The sequence below is a fragment of the Trachurus japonicus genome, chromosome 24, assembly GCF_045865225.1.
Source record: "Trachurus japonicus isolate A0001 chromosome 24, Traja_1.0".
In the NCBI taxonomy this organism is placed as follows: Eukaryota; Metazoa; Chordata; class Actinopteri; order Carangiformes; family Carangidae; genus Trachurus; species Trachurus japonicus.
In genome coordinates, this window is record NC_140930.1 from 8,049,000 (window position 1) to 8,057,631 (window position 8,632).

The following is an 8,632-nucleotide window of genomic DNA, read 5'->3' on the forward strand; positions in this document are numbered from 1 at the left end:
CTCATCCTCCTCGTCCTCCTCCCATAACTCAGAGAGAAATCACTGAGCTGCACGAATCTTTCATCCCGAAAAACTCCTTGATTAATAAGCGCCCTCGGCATTTCTCTGAACCAGACTATTCAGTTCAAACACGGCTATTACTGTTGATTAGATTTCAAAAAGAAAACGTGCCACATTTCATAATGTGTCTCTTTTTTTTGGATGGGGGGGGGGGGGTAAATTTAGCTTTTAGTTTTAGGGTATGGCCTGTTATAGTGATGCATGCATGCATCGCTAGGCACGCTAATGGCAATGTATTCATGACCAGGGGATTATGATAATGAATAAAGATCCGTGCGCCAGTCTCAAAGGACATCTATAAGATGTGTGGGAGGGAGGGGAGGCTTGTTGAGTGGGGGAGACCAGAGGGAGGAGGATGAGGATGGGGAGGGGTTTAATACACACAACATCTGATCTGAGGCCAATGATGCTGAAAGAATGAATGAACGACTGTTTGCACCGGATCGATGACTGTGGTCAATATTGGTCGTGAACCAGAGATGGGATCTGGTAGATTGTATCAAGGCCCATGGACATGATATGATTAGATTATTCTACATCAGCAGTAATCAATACTTGTCAATAGCTTTGCCCTCATAAGAATTTACTAGATTTTGATGTGATGTCCCTATCAGTGATGTCAGCACATGAAACCCTTAAAGAGACGCCACTGACTGAGGAGAGGCCAGTATCGGGGGGCAGTTCAGTGTGACTGGGACTCAGTGATGTTGTGTATTAAATCATAGGCTGCAGGGAAACCGTTCTCATTGGTTGACTGGTTTATTGTGTAATAGCACAACTGACTGTAGTCGGTCTATTTGTTGGCTCATAATAGACACAATCAGAAGATATGCACACAAAGCCAAGTCAGTAAATGCTTGTGTTCCCATAGCATCTTGTAAAATAAAGGTGTAATTTCTTCAGAAATAAAGATTTGACCAATAAAATCAGAATCCATTTAATTGCTTTACATGATCAAGGCTCAAATTTATCATAAATTCTCAGCTTCTCCGAGTACCTGTTTGAAACCACCAATAACACACAAAAAACTGTCATATAAAGGTGAATGACGGCAGTGGAAGACTCTCAACAAAGTCATTAATTTTATTAGTGAGTGGGTGAGCACAGGGCCGAGCCCCAGGCCACACTGTCTCCGGCTCTTCTTCCTCTTCTTGCTCTCACAACAAACTATCCCCAAATAGTTTAATAAGTTTATTTGTATCAGGGACAATGTACAAAATAACATAGTCTCGAGATGAGAGAAGATACTTTGTTCTGGATTTAGCTTACTAGCTAGATTAAGCTAGGTTTAGCTTACTAGCTACTTACTAACTACTTCCCATCCGTAGTCCCTGGATTTGAATGGATTTGAATCCTACTTGTCCTAGTAATACTTATTAATAATGACACTAAACACAATTGTTTGTGATTTCATCAAAAAATGTTCACATATCATTATAAGTAAACAAGCTCTTCTACTACAGATCTTGTTGATTCAGGCAACACACTAGCCCTGACAGGGATTCAAACCCCAAACCTCCCAGTCTGAGGTCAGTACCACTGAGCTATCCAGCTGGATGTGTTGAGCCTTCAGGGCCACCATACTATTATCTTACGTTGTCCGATTAGCTCAGTCAGTATGTAATGTGTGGCTCCCAACGTTGTCGATTCCCAAGTTGGCATAGATCACACCACGGCACCGCCCCAGAATTTCTGCAAGTACTGTCAATCCTGCTTTATGCACAGGACAAACAGAGGACTGAACTTTAAACTTCTCTCCAATCCAGAGTGAAAGCAACAAATAAGATCTAAACAATGAAAACTTTATGGTACTAACAAGTGCCTATATAGAATAAAGATATAAAGGTCAACCCCAGCATGATTTATTATAGCCTTGATCACGATTAGTTGGTGAAACTTGCCTGGAAAGAAGAGCGAAGGGAGATTCTCCATCCTCTGCCAGCGTTTACCTCGCACCACCACGGGGGAATCTCTTTATTTAACTTGAGAATTTTATGGAAACGCCACAATTACGCTGTCTAATGAGCCATCCCTGGGACAATTAAACTCTCTGTGCACGTCTGAAATCGTATATCGCCATACGTTGTGTTTATGTACAGCGGCATATGGAGGAAGAGTTTAGAGGCGCGCACGCATGTCTCCTGCTGCACAAATTAAATTTACATACATGTATTATGCATCTGTTCAGTTTTGACTGTTTGCATTCACAGATGTGTATGTGTGTATTTTATTCATTTATTACTTCAGTGTGTGTGTGTGTGTGTCAGCTTATGTGCGCTCGCATGCAGTGTACCTATATTTGAGCGCTGTGCACGTCATGTTTGCTTCGTTGCCTTAAATAATTCATTAGGTGGAGGCATTGCTGCTCTGCTTTGAAGAAACATCCTCTCCACTTCTGCTATGCAACGGCATTTACATGTATAACACGGCAACGCTGATCGCAGCTTTGCTTAACATAACGGCGTGTCACACCATAGGAAAAAAGACGAGATCTGCCCGTCCTAATGAGAGACGACAAACAACAACGCTCTCCATTGCTTTTATAAGGAAACCCTCGGCTGCATCAAAATCTCATTTCTGACGAATCTCCCACCGGGAGGGCGGGGGCTTCCTCAATATTTCCGGCTTGTTTAATCATTAAATTATATGTGTTGGCTTGGAAAAAAGGGACTTGAACTGGAAAGTCACTTTGCCACAGTGGTTTACTTTGAGGCGGTCATAACGGAGAAAGCAGCAGGAGAGGGGGGAAAGGGGGGAGAGAGGGGCCGGCCCCCAGATTCAGACTTTGATGTTTATTTATTGTCTCTGAGCAATCCAGATCAATGCGTGTGCAATGAGAAGCACCAGCCGAGGTCAATTATTTAAATCATAATCCACAGCTTACATCGTTTGTCTGTCTGACTATTGTTGGCTTCCAATCTCATTGCCCCCCCCCCCCCGTTCCCCCCCATCTGAGCTGAATCTGACTGTCTGAGCAAAGCAAATGGCTTTTGATTGTGACGAATAGAAAAGGTAATTGTTAGCCGGGGAAGCAGAATTGATAGCGCTATGATTATCCGACCGGCAGCATGTGCTATTTTTCAGACGTATATGAGCATGAGTGGCCTGAAATAAAAACATCTGGTGGCTCGTTTTGTGTTTTTTTTTTTTTGGGGGGGGGGCTGCAGTCTCAATGGAAATCTGCGGTAATAGGCGACACATCCCAAATAGAAAGTGTCCCAGGGTCCGGCTTCAGCTAACGCGCACAACCACCTGCTGTAAGGACGAGAGAGGGAGCTGATGAAGGACAAAACACAGAGAGACAGAGAGAGGGGACAGGAAGTGAAATGTATTCATAAGATTGACATAAAACTGTCATAACCATGACATAACAACTGTCATCAACATCAATGAATACTTCTGACAGCTGTCGTTAAGTGTCATTCGGTAAGTTATGTCACTTTTGATAAAAGTTGACATTATTTGAGATGTCCTTGTTATGAGAACTTGACATCATTTTTAAAGTTTGGCAATTAGGTCTGCTATGACAGTTTAGATTGTCTTTATGTCAAGTTGTCAGAACAGAAACATCTCAAATAATATCAACTTTGCATTAAAAGTGACATAACTTACCGAATGACACTTAACGACAGCTGTCATAAGTATTCATTGTTGTTTATGACAGCTGTTATGTTATGACAGTGTTATGTCAATCTTATGAATACCTATTCAAGTAAAGTGTTACCCAAACATCTGTTAACCATCTGAGGTGACAGGCTGGGCTCGCTGAAGCTTTGGATAACTTAGAAACTGGAAACTAGAATTTCAAAAACTTCAGCAAACATGAGTCAGGTGCAAGTTATTTCACAATAAAACACTTTCTAGTCATGGCTGCACAGTTCATCAAAATCATGGTAAATATGATAAATGTGTCATCATCATTCTTATTCATATTCAATTTTCAGTGAAAAGGAATACCTGAATTTACAATTGCAGTATTTTTTTTGCCAGAAATAATGAAAATATGATATCCTTTTGAACATTGTTCAACCCTGTTTTCCAATATTGGAAGATGCTTTGATGCTTTTTCTGCCTCAAAACATCAAATGGAAACAATTTGACATCCTGTTTGAATTCTTTTCTATTTTGTTACAGCTCTGTTTTCATCCAAGGATCTTTTTTAGACCTGTTGTGATCAATTTAATTGGAAAAAGCGCCAAAGTGCTTTCTGGAAGCGGTAAACAAATACACAGCGATAATTATGCGATGAATAGGAAAATAAATGTTTTTGTCGTCCTCGGCCTGCAACATGATTTCACTCTTTATCTTTTCTTATTCCCAACACAGAAGACATCAACGCTCCAGCCTCAGCACTCACAACGCTGGTGCTTTTATTTTGGCGGGGTGGGGCCGAGCGCTGGGGGATTGAGAGCGAGACAGGATCACCTTTTATCCAGTGTCTCTCTCTAAAACACCTTTCACTTTCTATTTTCTGGATGACCGGGCCGAGCCGTGTTGCCTCACAGGATAAGCTCGTCTCTGGGCAGCGCTCTTCCCCACCGCCACCTCTCCCTCTCTCTCTCTCTGAGCTCCCTGTCTGTATATAGGTCTCTCTACCTCTGTCTTCCCTCACAGGTGCAGGTTAAAGGGATAGTTCACCCAAAATTCAAATTTCACTCATTATCTACTCACCCTCATGTAGGGCTGGACGATTATTGCAAAAATCATAATCACGATTATTTTGGTCAATATTGAAATCACGATTATTTACACGATTATGCGGGGGGGACTATGCAGGATTTATAGCTTGACCATGCTACATTATTACCTTAAATAAACAGTGCCAATGTGTGTTTAAGTTTTTTAAGTTTTTTAAGTTTATAATTTTAAATATTTATTCAAAATGAATTCAAAACTTTTTTTTTTAAGTTTTATGATCCAGCAGCAGAAACTATACAGGGTGTTTAGCTTAACTTTTCTACATTTTTACCTTGAATAAACAGATTTGGAGTAATTGTCATGGTTTAACTTATTAAGAGGGAGAATGGAGGCTCTCTGCTTCCGTGTGTGTCGCTTATTGCGTCTCTGGGATGAAATCCAACCTGGGAAGATCAGAGCCTCCGCCCCGCTGCGCTGTCCCAGCTCTCGTCACAAACACACCCCATAACTTTTTTTTTTTGAAGCGCCCCATAAGTGATCTCTTGTTTATGACAGATTAAACTACACAAATACACGTCGTAACATCGTATAACGTTATCCGCAGCTCTACAGATTGCTTTGTAAACATATGCACATGTAGCCTACGGGCCGGGGGAAGAGGAGGAGGAAGAGGAAGAGGAGGAGGAGGAGGAGGAGGAGGAGGAGGGGGAGGGTTGTTGTTGTGCGGCCGCTTTGAGGAGACGAGCGAGTGTTTTAAATTATTATTTCCCGTTCATTCGTCCTGAGCGGTGGCCGCTGCTCTCTCTACACGGGCACTGCTTTTTAAACGCCGCCGTCAACACATGAGTGGACTCGTCCACAGCATTAACTGAGAGAGGAGTGCAGTGCAGGCGCGGGGGCGGAAGCGTGCATGTGTGTTTTTCAGAATAAAACACCAATAGACAAAAAAATAATCGTTTTTCTTCGATTACAGTGTTTTTATGATCGTGAGAAGCCAAAATCGTAATCACGATCAAAATTCGATTAATCGTCCAGCCCTACCCTCATGTCAACTAAGAGCTGTGAGAATTTTCAGAGTCCTTGTCAGTGCCTTTTCTGAGTTACGGGGGGGTCTGCGCAGCAGTATTTGTCCATATAATGGTTGTCAATGGATACCAACTTTCTTCGTCCAAAAAGACACACCAAAAAACATCCAAATACCTCCATACTGCTCGTCTGTAATGTCCCTCTTGTATTGAAGCCCCGACATGAGAAATTGTTCCGCCGGTCAGTGCAAACAAGCTTAAAATATAGACTTATTTAATTTTTTTCGGAACAATTTCTCATGTCGGGGCTTCAATACAAGAGGGACATTACAGACGAGCAGTATGGAGGTATTTGGATGTTTTTTGGTGTGTCTTTTTGGACGAAGAAAGTTGGTATCCATTGACAACCATTATATGGACAAATACTGCTGCGCGGACCCCCCCGTAACTCAGAGAAGGCACGGAGGACTCTGAAAATTCTCACAGCTCTTAGTCGACATGAGGATGAGTAGATAATGAGTAATGAAATTTGAATTTTGGGTGAACTATCCCTTTAATCTTACATGCAAACGTTCTGCATGTGTTTACCTGTCTGTCTGTGTGTGTGCATGCATGTACAGAGAGTGCAGGTGTGTGTGTGTTTACTGTTCTCCGCCTCTCTTCCTGTTCTGCCTCAGTGTGTTTAGATCTCCACTTTTATTACTGAGCACAAATCCACTCCCACTATTAAACTTTAACACAGTGGGTAAACACACAATTTCCAATGCTGCGTGGCTGTCCAAGTTGAATTTTTCCTATTTAATTTCAATTCTGGGATTTCACACTCCAGTCCGCTCTGTGCTCCACCCCTCCCACCCCCACCCCCACACTGAAAAGCAAAAGACAGTTTTTATCCAGATATTCATTTTGCAGTTGAACAATCTGTCGTTTGCTTGTTTGGACCCAGCTATCAAAATACCAATTGCAATAATAGACGAAATATCTCTCAATAACACGCCGAGGTGCATTCCAGCCGTAAATACATAAGACATCTGTCTGCAAAAAACATTTTTATTCCCTAGTTCCCTAGTTTCCTCTCCTCTAATTTAAAACGAGGTACCATTGGCACAGCTGCTGGCTTTAGATTATACAGCGTATTTTCAGTAAAGAACAAGCATTCAGAGTTGAAGAATAGCTGGGTGACACTGTGAGGAGCAGAAATAATCAGTTTTGTGTCCTACACGATACTGAGCTCGTATCAGTGTCTGGGAATTCAACCTTTTTTTTTCTCTTTTCTTTTTCTGTTATGATGTCTGCAGACTGTGCTAGCTGCCAGCCGGTCTGGGGCTGTGTGTGGATCAAGGGTATCTGCTGTGGCCATCACTCATCCAAAACCGCTTTACTTCACTTTTAATCCATGTACTGTAAATGTAATTGAATTCTGAAGAATTCATCATCTTTATACATGATTAATTCATAAGAACAACTCCGGCTGATTATTTTTTTTGGCATTTATTAACCTGCTGATTACTTTTATGATCAATTCTTTTGTCTATAAAATGTTGGCAAACAGTGAAGCTAACATCTTAGTGTCGCTTGCTTAGTCCGATTAAAACGGCCAAAAACCTAAACATGACTTTATTAAAGATTAAATTCACCACCATAGAAGCTGAAAGCAGTGATCACTCGACAAATTTGCATAAAAACAACTTTGAAAATTTGATTTAAATCAATTAAACACATGTGAAATTAAAATACTTCCTACAGTATGAACAATCATCAATTTCTCAGTCTAGTAGTTCTCCATAGTTCATCTATAGATATGAAAGAATGTGATATAGGCAGGGGTGAAAGTAAGCCGGTACGGTCCGGTACTGCGTACCACTAAAAGATTCAGAGGCGGTACGCAGTACCAGGAAGATCATGAGAGAGATAAAAATAAATAAATAAAATAAAAAGTAAAAAAAAAAAAAAATCTAATTTCACATGAATTCCCTGTGGTTTGAAATGATTTCTGTGAAATTGTCTCGGTTATTATTATCACACATAGTGTTACGAGATCCCGACCCGATCAAAGACAGAGACATGATCTACATTCTGTGCGCAGCAGCGCTTTGCCCTGAGACGTCAGCACCACCGTTTATGTGAACGCGGCTCCAGCTGCTCGGTGTGCGCCACAGCGGTGGTGCGTTTAGACCATAGTAGGCTACATCCATGATGGTTTCAAGCAGAGAAAAAACAAACGTGTGTAAAAACAAAACAGAGCTGAAAAATGAAACAATAAGTCAGTTTTGCACCAGTCTGTGGAAACAGCCTAAAGTGAATGAATGACAGCAACAGTTGTATCATTGAACTACTGGAAGATAAAAGTAATGACTACATGACTTTCCGTTTGTGTTTGGGCATATTTACCATTTTAACTCTGTTTTTACTTCATTGTTAAACCACAGTAGGCTAGAGCTTAAATACAAGTTTGATGAGAAACTGGTATTTATTTATTAAATCAAGTAGCCAATTTAGAAGCACATGTTTTTTTCTTCTAATTAAATCGTGGTATTAAATTCGATATATAAGAAAGCTCCAGCCTCGATGGCGAGACCGCAGGCTGTTTGCAGGCTATGATATGTTCTTTTTTATTTATTATGGGGATCAATAGGCTACCTGACATTGTCCTAGGCCAGTGGTTAGAATGGTGGGGCCAGCGATCTTCAAAATTTCCTTTATTGTCTACCCCTGACCCAGCCTTCGAAACATGTACCACGTTTAACGTTTGTTGTAAAATGTCCCAATTAAAATCAGTAATAATAACAATAATGCAGAGAAAAAAAACTTTTGGTAATAGTACCGGCAAGAATTTAAAACTACTTTCACCCCTGGATATAGGACACTGACTACCTCTTGACTATGGATCGTTTGAGCCACTTTCCATC